This window comes from Oryctolagus cuniculus, chromosome 3, assembly GCF_964237555.1.
Source record: "Oryctolagus cuniculus chromosome 3, mOryCun1.1, whole genome shotgun sequence".
NCBI classification, from domain to species: domain Eukaryota; kingdom Metazoa; phylum Chordata; class Mammalia; order Lagomorpha; family Leporidae; genus Oryctolagus; species Oryctolagus cuniculus.
The window spans coordinates 172,043,018-172,060,606 of record NC_091434.1 but is presented as its reverse complement, the minus strand read 5'-3'; positions in this window follow the sequence as shown (position 1 = coordinate 172,060,606).

The following is a 17,589-nucleotide window of genomic DNA, read 5'->3' as shown; positions in this document are numbered from 1 at the left end:
GGCCGCTTTCCCCACTTCCGCAGGGGAGCGGCACACCGCCGGCCGGCTCTACTCGGGGGCTGCACAGGTGTTCCTTCAGCTAGGTGTTCCCCATAGATGTTCCCGGTGCATGCCGTCTCTCTCCTCCTTTATAGTCCTCCTCTGCCAATCCCAACTCGGCTGCCCACACGCCGAGTACGCTGCTCTCCTCCAATCAGGAGCAAGTCCTACAGTTTATTAGCTGAACTGGAGGCAGCTGTGTGGAAGCTGTTTACTTCTCTCCCAGCGCCATATTGTGGGAGAGCAGATGCATAGAATAAGTCTTAATTCCAGTAACTCAGTCCAGTCCGGATTGCTCCCCACATATAATGACAATTTAAAGGAGGTCAAGTTTCTGTGTTATTCCTGGTCTAAGTTTTCCAAAATAAAGTTTCCTAATTCTTGGCCCAAACATTGCTTAGATCTGTTACTGTCAAAATTTCTACCGGCATTCTTGACCTAGGATATAATCCTGGTTTATCTGGTAGATTGTGTCATTTGTCTACTTCCTCTGCTGATACTTATCACCTTAGTTTTGTTCATTAACTTCATGATACCCATACAATCTTTAAACAATCTGAGCTCATCTCTTCATCTACCTATCCAGGTCATTATTTCATTCAATCATTTATTCACAAACAATACAGTGAGTGATAATTAATATTGGTGTAAGTATTGTTCCAGGTGCTAGAAATATGAATATGAGTAGGACTTACTTAGATTCTACCTCCAAAAGACTCTTGGGTCAGTAAATTATCACATCACAGGGATGGTTTTATCTATAGACATGTTCAAGACTCCATATGAGTCCAGAAAGGGAAACGCAGGATTTGGGGCAACTTAAAGGATACGCAGACTTCAGCAAAAAGGCAAGAAAGAAAAGCATTGCAGTGAGAGCAAAGTCAAGAGGAGCTTCATATTCATTTGGAAGAGCATCATGCACTTAGGAAACTAAGCAGTTGATAGTATTTATGGCTAGAGCTAAAAGGTAATGGGAAATATGTTATAAAATTTAAAAAGCAGCCTTCCACAGTCTGTTTCTATGGGCTTGATGTTTTTAGAGTCAACATATAACCGAAGTCATGTAATATTTATCTCTGTATCTGGCCAATACATATGTATATCAAAGCCCCACATTATGTTCCTTGAATATATATAATTTTTATTTGTCAATTTTACCTCAATAAAGATGAAAAAGAAACAGGAAACAGGCAGGTACTCAATAATGAAGGGGGCATGCAAAGCAATGTGCACACAACTCTGTATGCTCTGGGCAGCCTCTTCTCTCTGGAGAAGAGATGGATGATCCGTGTCTTTTAGAAGGAGCTCAGGGGCCAGTGAGGGAAAGGAGATTTAGTACAAGAAAACCAGCAAGAAAGTTATTGAGAAATGATTAGTGTCTGAATTAAGGTGGGAAATGTGTATGCAGGACTGGATCTGAGAGGCTTGAGAGAGGCAGAATTGATCGTTCTTTGTAATCATTTGGATGTATGTGGCAGGGGAGTGGAAAGGTTATGGATGACACTTGGGATCCTGCATTGGGAGGCTTGTGAGTAAATCAAGTACTATCAAACAAGTTTATAAGTGTGAAGAGGAGAGAGTGGGAGAGCGCAGATCTAATTTTGCATTGGCTGAGTCTGAGGTACCTGTGGGTCTTCCATAAGGAGATGTATTATCAGTCTGATGCCTGGGTTAAAAGCTCTGGAGAGAGATTTGTATTAGAGCTGGAGATCTGGGAGCTATCAATGAATGAGTGGAGATTAATAACATGAGAGCAACGGGGAGAAGGTGGAGGATGAAAGAACAAGAAGCTGAGTGTGGTTCTTTAAGGAGCACCAGCGTTTAAACTCTCTGGCCTCCCTCCACCACTCCACCACTCATCATCTGGCTCAAACTCTCTCCCTGGCAACATCCCTCATCCTGCCCCTGCTGACCCAAGCCTTTGCTAGCTGCTGTCACTATCAATGACCCAGCACTCATACCTTCTCCAAGAAAATCAAATTTTAATTTCAAATGCTATCAGAGGAAAGGGGACAAGAAAGATTGTAACACTCAAGATTGTAGCACAACCACAGATAACTCATGACTGCTAAAATTGGTTAGTTTCAGGTGCTATAACAAATACCAAAAAAAGTGCCTTAAACAATACAAATTGTCTCATTATTCTAGAAGATAGAAGAAGTCTAAGAGCAAGATGATAGCAGGGTTGGTTCCCTGAAGGCTGCGAAAAGAATCTACTCCATGCCCTTCTCTTAGTTCTAGTGGTTTGCTGAAGAGCTTTGGTGTTCCCTGGTGGGTAGATGCATCACCCTGATTTCTGCCTTCACATTTACACACGTTCACCCTTATGTGCATATGTGTGTCTAAATCTTCCTTTTAGAAGATTTCAGTCATATTGGATTAGGTCCCACCTTAATGACCTTACTTTAACTGTTTAGATCTGCACTAGTCCCATTTCCAAGTAAGGTCATGTCCTGGTGTTCTGTGAGTTAAAACTATAAAATGTGAATTTGGTACAGGGGGGTGAGTATTAATCAGTTCACAGTAATTATTGAACATCATCCACTTGTTTTTTTTTTTTTCTAGTTTACCAAAACACAAAATACATGAGAGAGTGTTCTATGAAGTAGAAACTATTAAAGATATTACAGTTCAGATTTTTATATAGTAATAGCAATTTATATAAATGTGACTCAGAATTATTAAGGGTTAAGTAAAGAACACAGACTAGTAAAGAACTGTGCGTGTATAGATGCCATCATATGGTATAATCACCATGCCAGCTTTATAGTCCTTTCAATGCAACAAAAACACGGAGTCAGACACCCTTTGGATGTTCCTATTACTATTTTCTAATATTTCTTCCAATTACTATTTGAGGTTCTGTGACTGTATACATCAGCACCCTCATGGCTGTGGTATGAAATGAGCTCATTCAGCTCTGACTAAACTGAGTTACCAGGATTGCAGACATCAGACCCTGACCCTGATACAAGACCACGAATGCCTGCTATCACCTGGCAACTGAGTTTTCATGGCCTCTCTTCAGAACCTGTGGTGCAACGGTGCAGAGGCATCATCCTGTGTTCCCGCACCAGCCCAAGATACCACATCATTGCTCCATGTTCCCGAGCAACTATTTTTTAAGGAAATCCAGCCTTATGCTTTTTGTGGGCTTCAAAGCTCCTTGCCGACATCTTAGAGGTGAATTTGTAGATACTGCCATACCTCTAAATCCCATTCCCCACCTGAGAAAAGCGATCAAAAGCATAGACTTCCTTTTGATCATGTGGCACAATGCTATCCTCAGAGCCCTCAAGCTGATTACGTTTCGCACCTATTTCTTTGAGGAAATCTGCATTCAGAAGATGTTTTACTGAGCAGAATCACAACAAAAACCTTTTACTCTGCCTTTGCACGTTCTCCTACTGTGAAACCTATACCCACACATCTAATTTCTCCCTCACAATAGAACTATAAATATTTGCAGGGTGTTTCACATAATCCCATGGGGGATTACTGCCTGATAATCCCATGAGGGGTTGCAGCCCCCTGTGAACCACCCTGAAAGAAGGCTGCCGGTGCTGAGGTGTTCTCTTTAGTATTTATCATCTTTGCTCAAGACCATAGATCAGTTAACTCATTGGGCTCACTGTAACCGGGTGTGGGAAACAGAATGTTCTTTGGCTTTAGTTTAAAATTCTTTGCCTCTCTTCCTCTTCACACTAATTCTGACGCTTCTTCGGATTCTCTCTGCAGTCTGTGTAGACCAGCCATATATCAGAATTCCCATCTTGCTAGACACAAGATGGGGACAATAAGTATTTTGGCATTATACTCACTCCCAGATTCAGAACCAATGGTGCTGTTAAACCTTAAGTGCAAAATTCTTAACATTAAGTTGCTGCCAAAACAGAGAGAACGTATATTGTGAGTCACTGAAGAGAAAAATTACAAAGGGTTTGGGTTGGCTGCATTCTGTTCAGTTGATAGCTCCAGGGCATGGGGGGAGGAGTAAGGAAGTGAAGTTCTAGAAACTAGCAGGTCAGGGACACGCAGGAGGGATGACAGACGAACCCACAACATCCAGGATGGTCTAATGAAGGGAGCTAGGTTTAGGTACACAGAGATGAACTGGGGGGTAGAATGAAGATTCCTAGGAGCACACTGGCCAACTTAAGACTTGTCTGTGAGGTTAGCATGCCTTCCAATAAAAAACCAAAGGAAATGATCAATGTCCTGAGGCTGCCTGGAGACAGAGAGTCACTGCCACAGTCCCAAGACGGGGATTGGCAAGGCAGGGATGACAAGGGATTCTGGGAGGGCCTGTTTAGGGCTAAAAAACCAGTCAAGGTTTGAAGAAGTTGGGAGAACTCATCTCTCTCACCAGAGAGGAACTTTGTTCCCACAGCTGTTACCTCTCCCTGCTATTACAGCTGCTCACCACCAGCCCCCATCCAGGGCCCCTCAGCCATGGGCCATCTTCAGAGTTGGGAATCTAACCAATTTTTCTATCATCCTAAAAGAAAATCAGATTTTCCAGTGGATGAAACCAACATGTAACTAACAGACCTCTGTTCCTGAAAACTCAGGCTTAATCCCTTTTGATTGAAAATCACTTTTCAACCACTGTGAGACAGGAGTTGGTTGCACTTGCTATTCCTCACCTGAACCTATTCAGAAGATGAACCAAACTAGCAAATCAAGGGTCCTGGTATAAACCCATCAGTGGACCACTTAGTTAATGGGAACACTGGTTCTCACTCATCATTACTTTCTATAGGAGATATCACATAAATAGGATGTACCCTCAATCCAACAGTGTCTAATCTTCGAAGTCTGAAGCAATGCCTAGATTTGCACTTAGCCCATTGCAATGTGCTTATTTGCAAGGGAACACGGCGGGTAAGTTTGCTTCCACAAGCAGTAAGAATACAGGTAAGAATCTTGGCACCGACATCTCCCCTTAACCACAATTCCTACTATTCCTTTTTATTCATGGGATAAAAAAAGGCAAAGCATCAAGCCCCAAATCTGCTCAAATGTAACAAGAATGCTACATTTTATTTAGTCTTGGGTAGATTAAATACAGTTTCAATGAGTCAGAAAACAGCAGACAGCTAAAGAGTCCCAGAAGAGTTATTGCTTTTTTTCTCGAAGTAAAAAAGTACAAAAGGGTTGGAGGCCTGAGCTGTGTTTTGCAATGTAGATGCCACTGACCAATAAATATACAAGCTAAAGATAGCTAGAAAATGCAAACGTCAGCAGTTCACATAGGTCCACAGGGAATGCTGCCAACAGGGCTGTCAGAACCGCTGGCTCCTTGCTCAGCTTGCTTCTGCCTCTCTTTCCTCTCCATGGGCTCAGTTCCGCCACAAGCTGATCTGGTGCAGCACAGGGAACACATAGAAATATTCTTCCTAAAATTTACAGCGAGTGTTAGCAAAGTCGTTTCTTCTCTCTCCTTTTTTCTGTGTAGTTTCTAATTGAATCTGCTACCCAGACACTGAGTCTAGGTAGAGATCCTTGCTCTCTGACGCCCTGGGCCAGGACGTCTCTCCGGACTCTTGTCACGCAGTCTCACCTACGAATGTGGCCCAGGCAGCAGAATTCATGCTATTTTCTCCTCCAGACTCTGCCTTGGCTGGGTTCCTTTGGCCTTTTCTCTGTGTCCCTCCATGTCCTTGTGACGGCCTTAAACCTGAGGGGACACACCCATACAGGGACTCTCTAACTTCTCCTGACCTTGGTATCTGTCAGCACCGCCTTTGCCTGGACACTTTGCAAGCCCCACTCAAATGCTACCCTAACCTTGCACTGACAGCAAAATGGAAAGAATTTAGGGGTCTCAAGGGAATTTGTATTACCATGGGCTTACAGGTATATGCTAAGTGTTAGAGACATGTGTAATACAAATGCATATCGACATTCTCAACTACGTTGGGTGCAGGAGGGAATGATTACGAGCAGGAGCTGAAGTTAAGACAGGGAGGAGGGGTGGGCACTTGGCTCAGCAGTGAAGACATTGCTTGTCATGCCTGCATGCCATGTCAGAGTGTCTGATTCAAGTCCAGTATCTGCTTCCAATCTGGCTTCCTGCTAATGTGTGTCATGGGAAATGCTGGCAGCAAACGATGGCTCATTCTTCAGTCCCTGCTACCCAGATAAAATCTTGGCTTGACCAAGTCCTTGCTAATATGGGCATCTTGGGAGTGAAACAACAAATGAGAGCTGTGCGTGTGTGTGTGTGTGTGTGTGTATGTCTCGGGCTGTCAAATAAAATGAAAGCAAAAAAAAATTTTAAAAAGGCAGCAGGAAATGGGTAGTAAGCAATATGGAGACAGTGAAACACTGAGTATTAAGCAGTGTCTGAATATAAACTTAGGGGCAATGACTTCTGGACAAAGCATTTTTAAAGGATAACAAAGCTTTTCCACGGCCTTATGAGCTATGTCTCATCTTTGTTTAACCCTCACTCAACCCCACTGCCACAAAAAATAGTTGGTGAACACATTCGTTTCTATTGCATCTCATCACCAAACTCCTCTTTTTTTTTTTTTTTTTCCTATTTTTAGTCTGCTTGTTCTCCCCAGCAACTTGAGTCTTAGCGGAATGGTGAGCTATCACCATTCGAAAATAAGCTCAGAGCCAGCGATTTATCAGCTCAGAAGTTTTCGCCACACTAATGGAAATCCTGTTTCTGTCACAGGCTGACAAATTAGCATAAGAGAGAGATTTCTGCTCAAGAAGCTATGGGGGGACCTATAAGCTGTATCAGAATTCGCTTCCTATCATCAGTAACACCCTTCCAGGCAGGAAACTACCAGCATTACCAAAATTCCTAATGATAACTACAGTCATCAAGGGCTAGGTATGCACTGAAAGTGGTGTTCTTGAAACTGACCCTGGAAAAACATTTATATTCATGTGGTTAGAAAATACCAATTAATCCAACACTCTAAAAAAGCAAAAAGGCTAGATATGCAAATAGACTTGCCAACTTGCAGAAGAGAAACTTTAAACACAACAGATGATGTACAGCTGTAATCTGAACCTGAACAGAGTCACTCACTTCAATTGCCTGTATAAAAAAGAAGAAAAGTCATTGGTGTTTTGTTAACAAACATGTGGAAAATAACACCTGAAGGTTTAAGACTGCCTTGGGAAGATGACAGACAGAACCTAATGCTGCAAACCAACTAAATGGGGAAAGGAGAAGCGTCAGCCCAGAAGTGAGCTGCGGCCATCAGGTAACTCACAGAACTGTGTTCACTGCTATCCAAGAATATTTAACCACATGAAAGGTTTCCCCGGCTGGGGTCCACGACTAGTTGACCTTCTCTATTTTTAACTGAAAATGAAAGACATGTTTTCTGGTCAGTGATATTATAGAGAATCTGATCAAATATCCTCCCTGGAGAATAAAATGCAAACGAAGTACAACTTTCACAAATGATTCCAGGGAATTCAGGGGCCAATGCCCAACTCATGAATTGACAGGTCATATATTAGGAGTCCCTGCACTGAGCTACTGGGGGTGGGGGAGGGTATTATAAAAGGAGTATCTGCTCATCACATTTTTCAGGGTGGAGGTAGACAGTGCTGCACTGAGAGCCACAGCTCTGATCTGTGAAAGGCTACAGGACCCAAGGGCTCACCTATTAGAAACCATCATTGAGGCCGGCGCCGCAGCTCAATAGGCTAATCCTCTGCCTGCGGCGCCAGCACCCTGAGTTCTAGTCCCCGTCAGGGCACCGGATTCTGTCCCAGTTGCTCCTCTTCCAGTCCAGCTCTCTGCTGTGGCTCAGGAGTGCAGTGGAGGATGGCCCAAGTGCTTGGGCCCTGCACCCCATGGGAGACCAGGAGAAGCACCTGGCTCCTGCCATCGGATCAGTGCAGCACGCTGGCCATAGCGGCCATTTGGGGGGTGAACCAATGGAAAAAGGAAGACCTCTCTGTCTCTCTCTCCCACTGTCTAACTCTGCCTGTCAAAAAATAAAAAAAAAAAAAGAAACCATCTTTGAAATAATTTAGTGAATTGCCCTTTTGCTGCAAAACCTATTAAAACAATCTCTCTAGGTTATTATGTTACCATTTATTCTTTTCTCTCTCTTGGGTTCTCCTCTTTCCTGTCTGTCATTTTTTCATTTATCCTGTCTCAATCCATTTATCTAATTCTTTGATTATTTTTTCTGACCACTGGTGACATTACTCCTGACCTAGGACGTGTAGGCCAGGATCACCTTTCTATGTGGCTATAGAACCAAAATATACCACACAACCGACAAGGTTCTTGAAAAGTCTTCTCAATGTCACATGTTTACTGAATTTCAAATTGCATGACAGGGTCACCTACAAATAGGGGAGAGAGACAGAACTACTGGATGCTACAGCAAGTCATTCATTCAGCTGACAGTGGCCGACTTCTCTCTCACAGTTTCATTGGATTGGCCACATTCCAAGAATGAATGACTGCTTTATGATGAGCTGTAAAAGGGCAAATGTAGAGAGAAGTGAGCAGAGAGCCATCAGGGGTAAGATGACTTTCTGGAACAAATATATCATTTAGAGTATGTTTAAAGCAGTGGAAGAGTCTGCAAATAGCACTGGCCACCAGGATCTGAAGGGCAGTGCTTCCATATACACAAAGTACAACTGAAATTGGTTGTGCATCAGTCTTCCCAGCCATATTCAATGCTCCCAGCTGGGAACACAGTCAACAGGGTCATCTTCTACCACAAGGACTGATGCAAACTTAAAAAGCGTTATTAGATTTTTTTTTCAAGTAGTTTTGAAAGGGCAATGAAAAATCTTGTATTTTTATTATCTTTATGCACCATAAAACAAAAAGAATGCATCTAAATTGGATTTTGTCAGGTACCTGGTGAAGCATGGCAAAGCAGAAAGAAGAGAAAAAATGAAGTGAACATGCTAGACCTAGTTTATGTTGTTCACCTGAGTGATACAGGTTTCAAAATTTGAAAAACAAGAATGCTTCCAGCACTTACTAAATGCAAGATAGTGTTCCACGATGTAAACCAGTGACTTTCAAATCTAACTGTCTAGAAAAATAATGAGCGAGCTCAGAAAAAAAGTCAGATTATTGAGATTCTCCTAAAAATACCTAAATTGGAGTCCAAGTTGGGGTCCTCGCTGTAGACTTTGTAAGACACCGTGCTTGATCCTTTGCAGCTAATTTGGAAGCTGCTGCTACAGAGAATGAGTAAGACACAACCCTTGCCCTCATGTACCTGAGAGTAATTTTTGAGAAAATACCTAATTAGAGATAAAATGTGAATGCATCAGCTAATAAGTAACAGTACAGCTATGCAAGGAGTATCATGGTGCAGTAAATAATAATGTCTACTTGTCCCTCTGTCCTTGGACTGAACAATGAGAAGTGAAGGTTATGACACAAAAGTTGAACAAGACAAAGTGTCTCCTCATTTTACTAAATTATCTTGGGCTCTAATCAAAATTTATATGATTGTAAAACAAAAACACTATGTAAGGAAAAAAATGTCGAACTAAATAAAAGACTGAGCTGTAGCCAACATGATTTCTCCCCCAGTTTTAACATGCAAACCATCCCCAAACTAACAATTAGCACAAAGCCACTAATAAAACATCAGTTATAATAACAATCAGAAGAATGTGTTAACATCTTTTAAAGTTTAACAGCCCCTAAAAATTAGTTTTCATTGCAATTAAATTGGCTACATTTGCCTGGCAGTAATCTAAAAATCTAGCTACAAGTGATAAAAGTGAAATGGAAGAAGAAATATAAAAGCACAATATATACAATAAATTTACCAACTTCTAGATAAATTAGGTATGATCCAAGTTCAAAACCCAAGATCTGACCACTGATGAGCACTTACCTGCTCAGGTAGCTTCCATGTCACTCACAGGCATGGAGCAAGTTTTAGCTACCAGTAAGCAAAGCTCCATTGGTGGAAGGCTTCCACGAACTGACCTTGACCTTTGAGTCCTGGCTGCACAGCACTTTCAGGAGCCCAATTAGAACACTCTGTCTCTAAATCTTGGGCCACTCAAGGCAACTATCCCTCTGGGCTGTGGTACACTGTTGCTTTACACACCCTGGGCTCCACAGCCCATGGTAGGCCTTAATCAGCAGGTATTTCACCATACAGACATTATTGCCAGTCAGAGTTTCATTTCCACTTACCACTTTAGCATCCCAAGTACACTAAAGTACACTATTCTGAAATAAGAGCAGACTAATCATCAACTATTTTTGTTGTCTTAACACTAGCTCATCTTTGAGCTAATTCCCTACAGAAATGCAAAGGAACTTTAAAATGTGACATGCACTTGGCCAATTTAAAATATTATATAAGAGCATACCACATCCATGGCACAAGAAGCCAGGAGAGGCAATGTAAAACAATACAGAACAGATGCAAAAGCAATGCTGTACCCTCCGAATATTGGATAATTTTTTAAAAATGAAAAGGAATGCTGTATCAGCAGACTTCAAAAAGTCCATGGAAAACTGAACTGAATAGCCTGAGATTTTTCAGTGTAAAAATATTATGCCAAGAAATATTTTTCATAATAGGAAAATATGTTTTATGCAAAACTATGCAATTTTGCATGAAAATAAGCTCATAATTTTTATTTCATTTTTCTATGAGCCTTCTGAAGTACCCTCATATGTCAGCAGGAGCAGAGCACCAAATCAGGGGCAGAAAGACTGTGGCACCTTGAGTTCTGAAGAACAGAATCCTACCCTGACTGCTCACCAAAGAGAAATAAGAAATAAATCACCCTCACTGCTCCATGTCAGAGGAACTCTGCTTGTTTATTAAAAAAAAAAAATAGAAAGAGTTAAAGCAGTGTGCTCATCTGGAGGTAGAGAGCCTGAACCATGGTAGAATTTCTAGCACCGCTAGGATATGGGATGGCTGGACAGCGTCTGGAAAAGCCCTCCGTGTACTGCGGTCGTCCTTTCTTGCCTTCCGTGTGAGAGTCACTGAAGCAAAAGGTCTATAAGGGCTTTTCTAGTTCTCGCTCTCTGCTCTTAGGAAAACCAGCACCATGTTGGAAAATCCGGATTTGCAGTCTCAATACATAAGGAAACATTAAATAAGCAGAAGCAGTCACTCTCCAGTTTTTATGTGCAAAAACATTCATTTCACGAGTACATATTAAACACCTACTTTGAGCCAAAGCAGTCCAGGGGAATCAATGGTTAGCAAACAAACATACCTACATGACTTGAAGCCAAAACCTGGACTTCATGAGGCTTGCCTTCCCAAGCCCTGTCTCGGGAGACTCTGGCTGTAGACTCTATTTTAGAATACGATGTTGAAATCTTTACTTAATGTATGCTAAACTGATCTTCTGTATATAAAGAGAATCGAAAATGAATCTTGACATGAATGGAAGGGGAGAGGGAGTGGATAAGGGGAGGGTTGCGGGTTGGAGGGACGTTATGGGGGGGAAGTCATTGTAATCCATAAGCTGTACTTTGGAAATTTATATTCATTAAATAAAAGTTAAAAAAAATAAAAAAAAGAATACGATGAGACTATATACAGTCATTTACTGCACACAGGATTGCCTGGGAAGCATGTGTATGAGGCCCTCGGGATCACGACCTGTAACCTCAGATTCTGTTCAGCCGAGTACTCACAGTCCGTCCCCCGGCACTGCCTGACCCCAGAGGGAAATCAGAACAGAAAGAGACCACTAGCCTAATTGCAGTTTAAATATTTTACCTTTCCCAACATCACCACAGTGTGTGACTATTGCTAGAGCTCTTTGCAGGGCCTTGTAAAGAGCTCAGTGCAGTGAGAGGCCATGAAACAAGTTTCATTAGCCTCACTGTGAATCTCAGAGGCAAAGACAAAACACGTGGAAAGTAGAAGTGTGAAATCTGGGGGCCCGTGCCATGGCGCGGAGGGTTAAGCCGCCATCTGCAGTGCCAACATCACAGGTGGGCACCAGTTCAAGTCCCGGCTGCTCTGCTTCTGATCCAGCTCCTCACTAATGCATCTGGGAAGGCAGTGGAAGATTGCCAAGTTCATGGGTCTCTGCACCCACATAGGTGATCTGGAAGAAGCTCTTGGCTCTGGGAAGGCAGTGGAAGATTGCCAAGTTCATGGGTCTCTGTACCCACATAGGTGATCTGGAAGAAGCTCTTGGCTCCTGGTTTCAGCTTGGCCCAGTCACAGACATTATAGCCATTTAGGGAATGAACCAGAGGATGGAAGATCTCGTCTCTCCTCTCTCTTTGTAACTCTGACTTACAAATAAACAAATAAATCTTCTAAAAATAAGTGAAACCTGCATTTAATTCTATCTCCATATTAGGACAGGTTTTTGATGAGTTGACATATCATTTAAATTATTGGTATCACCCAACGGCAGTGACTCTTGACAAAGAATAATACAAAGGGTTACTTCAGACCGTCCCTCGGAAGTGGAAAGTTCACACAGTAGTTTGAAACTTCATATTCACTGTTTTTCTTTCTTAACACAAATTGCATAAGATCAAATTTGACAATATTTTCTTGTCTTGGGAAATTCAATCAATACAGAGTGTTACAGGTAGGGTGAGAAAACATTATAGCAGGTGTGGAATCCAAAGAAGGAGGAGACTCCTGTAAGACTGAGAGGAGGAGGGAGGCAGCGCCAGCACTTAGGTCTCAAAGGATATGGGGAGGGAGAAGAGCGTGATTAGGGCCCTGCCTGTGTCTCTCTCAGCCTCCTACAAGCAGAGCAGCCCCGACCTGACGGGGCACCAGACCACCGCAGGAGGGGGAAGAATCCAGGCAGGCACGAGGGGGTTTTGGTGCTACGCTAACAGTTTAGACTCTGCTGACAGTGTGATTTCATTTTCAAATGACAACTTCACATTCGATGAAAATCAATGAAGATTCAAGTGAAAACATGTTATTTTTAATCATTCATAAAGCACTCTCTCTCATATACAATGTAGAATGTACATCAAGTACAACTGGAATTTCTGAAAGCATTGTTAGAAAGATACTTAGACTTGGAACACTAGCAGAGACATTGCATAAACCTATTTAAAATTTCAGTGATTTTTATCCTATTTCAGTAATACTGGCTCAGAAATTATAAAGTATTCTTTGCTTCATTTCATATGGCTGATGATTTAGGCTTTTAGCAGATGATTTTCTTCAACAGCAAGATGGTTGCCCTGTGTAGCTGGTTTCCTTAAAAACTATTTTTAGTTCTTTGATCGCTTCCTGTGATATAATGTTTTTGACCTCTTACATCGTCAGATTATTGCACCAAGTAGGAAGAGAACAGTTTTCCCTAGACAGAAAGAGCAAAAGCAAGTTATTTTTCAAGTACTTTCTCCAGCTTTCTTATTGTTTATAAAAATGTATAACGCTGTACTAGTGTAAGATAGTTTTGGTGGATACTCTAATAAGTAACAGCAGCCAATTCCATAAATAATTCTAAAATTCTGAAATTATTGGTACACTAGTAATCACACATTTGGTTCCTTTTAATACGTTTTAATCCTGTAAGGAAGGTTTTTCAAAATATCCTTTTTATTAATTGTAACATGGCCAAGTGCAGGATGCTGTGTCTGAGAAATGATTCAGACATCCAGAGATGACAACTTCCTGCAGAATTTTAACCCACATGTTGGGTTAAAGATATTTCACAGTCACTGGAGTGCCATGAAATCATACTTGCCATATGATTGCTGTACTTTACACTTTTTCTGTATGTTTCAACCAGGTGTGCACAGTTTGTACTGAGCATCACAGAATGAATTATCCAAAATCCATTGATTTTAATATGTGTTCTGGTTTATAAACAAATCACACTAATTTGTTGCACATTTTTGGAAATCAACTAAGAGTATATGTATCTACTTCTAGATCAGTGTGTAAATAAAAATTTCATTCACACACACGAAAATAATAAGAGATTGTATCCAGAACCCCAGGTGGTTGATAGCAACTGACTTAGAGTCTGGCAAGACAGAGCTGGTTGTGGGAGGGAGGATAGGCTGCCCAAGGATGGCTCACAGAGCACACACTCTTGTCAGGAGCTTGTGGCCCTGGTCCAGGAGAGAGGTGGAAAAGCACTGACCACTCACTGTAACGGTGACTGTGGACCCCACAGGACTTGGAGCTGCAAGGGAGGGAGGCTCAGCATCATTACCCCTGACCCCACCCACTAAACTTCTCCTCCCACCTTCCTGAGTCACTATCACAAGTCCCCAAGCGCCATGGTCTTGGTCTAGCTTTACACCCATAACCTAAGATATCTGGGTCAACTTTAAGAGAAGTCTGGAATCAACTATTATGAAGCACTCGACAAGCCAACAGGGCCAAACTGGGACACTTGCAGAGCCCGGCTAATTTGTTACCTGCAGTATGATCAATATCATGTACCAAATGGATTGCATCTTCTGGGATTGTGGTCTTTCTGAGTGCTAATAATATAAAACAATCTAAGCAATGCCAAACTTCTATGTCTGCCTGAGATCAGCCTGTCTGGATTTCTTAGACTTCCCCCAGGCAATTTCCTATCAAGCTAGACAAGTCTCAGAACCCCCCTTAATGTACCTGTTAGAGACTCAGAGCTGCCTCCTCTGCCTGATTAATTTCTCAAGAGGACTGAGCTGCTTGCTTCAGACACATTCTGCTTCAGATCAAGAACTAAAAAGATTCACCTGGATCACAAAGGATCAGGGAGCCAGACGAAGCACCCTTCGTAAATACAGATTATTGCGGGGAAAAAAAAATATTACCCAGGTCTGACTGCACCTGACTTCCATACAAGTTTTCCACAAGTATTAGGAGGATGAGGGAGAAGGGTAGTATTTTCTGATAAAAAAGTTGTCTTTTCCCTAATATTTTCACAAAAAAGGCAACATGAATGCAATCCCTGTGCTCTCTGCTCTGTGGAAAGGCGTATGCAAAGGTACCTCAAAGGTGTGGGGAACATGAACTAAAAGGTAAGTTTATTTTACAATCAAAAACAACTGAAATCAACGCACAGTTTTTTTCGTTACATACATTTCTGTTGACCTTTGCGAAGATTCCTCATGTGTGAGTGTGTGTGTGTGTGTGTGTGAGAGAGAGAGAGAGAGAGAGAGAGAGAGAGGGAGAGAGAGGGAGAGAGGGAAAACAATGCCCTTCAAACGAATGACATGTCTGGGAAAGTCTAAAGTTATTTTAAACGTGTTCTCATGGCAACCCATTAAGAGATGGAAAACCATGCCATATCCTCATGTCTGGTCACTTTAAAGTAAACACTACAGTTCAGAGAGTTTGAGTGACTAACAGGTTCACACAGCAGCTGCATTAGGCAGTGAAGCCTTACCTTCTTATTCCTAAATCAGTTTTCTTCCAATTACAGTAGACTGCTCCCTTACCCCATGGAAGGAGGGAAATCAGGGAATGCTTAATAATCAGACTGAGTTTATGTCCTATTGCTATGTGGGACCTCAGACAATTTATTTCACTTTCCTGTGTCTCATGGCCTCATAGGAATAATGGCTGAGATCATAGTTACCTCTTTTAAAAGCCTATTGCAGGAAATCAATAAAATAATATATACTGAATACTCATTATTACTTTTTAATGAATGAGGCATGCATAAGTGAGCCTTTGATAACAGATTCTCACTGAATTTTCAAAAAATAGTTTGAAAGTCCTAAGTGAGGGGCTGGCACTGTGGCATAGCGGGTAAAGCCGCCACCTGCGGTGCCAGCGTTCCCATATAGGTGCCAGTTCCTGTCCCGGCTGCTCCACTTCCGATCTAGCTCTCTGCTATGTCCTGGGAAAGCAGTAGAGGATGGACTAAGTACTTGGGCTCCTGCACCAGCATGGGAGACCTGGAAGAAGCTCCTGGCTCCTGGCTTTGGATCGGCATAGCTCTGGACATTGCGGCCAACTGGGGAGTGAACCAGTGGATGAAAGAGATTCTCTCTCTCTCTCTCTCTCTCTCTCTGTCTGTCTCTGTCTCTCCTTCTCTCTGTGTAACTCTGAGTTTCAAATAAAAAAAATAAATCTTAAAAAAAAAAGAAAGTCCTAAATGAGCTTTTAGGCTGGGACAACCTGCAAATAATTTCCATAATTTTAAGGCAGACACCTCAGTGTACGTACAAGCACTTCTGCTTTCTCAGATGACTGTCTCCGGTTTCTCTGTGAATGTACTGCAAGATGCAAGCTTTGGCAGTATTTTCCAAGAGAAGGAGACACAGATCTTATTGAAAGGTCGTTACTTAAAGTTGCTTCACAACGCCTACTCCATGCCCTGCTCCTCGTGTTATTTTCTCATATGTCTTAGTAAAGCTCTGTGATGACCCTGAATTCCAACCTGGTCAAATATAACTCCTGATCATAAACAGTTCTTTCCTTTTTCACACCACCCCCATCAGAATACAGCAACAGAGTCTCAAAACCATAATACGGCCTTTCTTCCTGTTTTCTTTCAATTACTAAATTCTTATTTTAGAACAATTATTCTCAAACTCGGTTGCGTAGTGGAATCACATGAGGAGTTTTAAAAACTTCCAATCCTAGGCCCCAAACCCAGACAATGTGAGTCCGGGCTGCAGCCTGGGCATTGGGATTTTTTTTCCAAAGCTTCTCGAATGGTTTCAAATGTCAGCCTCTGATAGAGGGATCTCTCAGTTCTGTATCTTTCCAGACTTGGAACACTGGGACGAGAGGAGCTCAACTCAAGCAACCACTGCTGTGCCAGGCCTCCCAGAGCTCCCCGGAGTGATGCAGACCACAGGATCCTCTCTCCCCTTAAAGCACCTCCTCCACAGCCCCTCGGAGCTGTTTCCCAGGCATCTTTCCCCTCTACTCTTCACTGCGAGCTTCCGGAAGAAGAGATCAGTTTTGTTTCTCATCCACAACACCTCAAGCAGAAGCTGACACCCAGAAGGCACTCGGGGAACACTGGTCATCCCACTGGCTGTGCTTAGTCCTTCTACCCCTCTGCACAAAGTAACCAGGCCACAGCAACCTTCTCAGAGATGCTGCAAAGAAAATGCAAAGAGGACCCCCAGGCCCCCTCATCAGGCCCCTCACAGGTGTGCGGCAGCTCTGACGCTGACAGTTTATAACTTGCAAAGTGTTCTTTCCAGAGGCTCCTCGAGAGTGGATAGAATCAAAGCCTCTTCCATTGTGCCTGGGATGAGTCCCCGCTCAGTGTTCTGATAAGAGACGACTGATGAATGTGAATATGTCTGAAGTTAGAGCAGACAGCAGATAATGAAAACGGCTGATTGGAAAGTCCTTATCAACTCGAGAGAGTTCTGAGACACACAGAGCAGGAGGAAGACATGCAGAACTATCTTCCAAAGTCAAGAAGTGCAACTGTGCAGCTGTGAACTCTGCGAGCCTCTCTCTCTAGCGCCCACACGTCAACAGGGCCCCTGGTGCACAATCAGGAGCATTTATATCCTTCCTTGGCCAGGGTAACCCCTGGACCCTGCGGCTCAGCAGCCCCAAGTGCTTGCAGTGGAAAGATTCCCAGCACACAAGACAGAAGGCCACTTTCACTGTTAATAAGCTTCAACAAGGTCAAAATCACTTA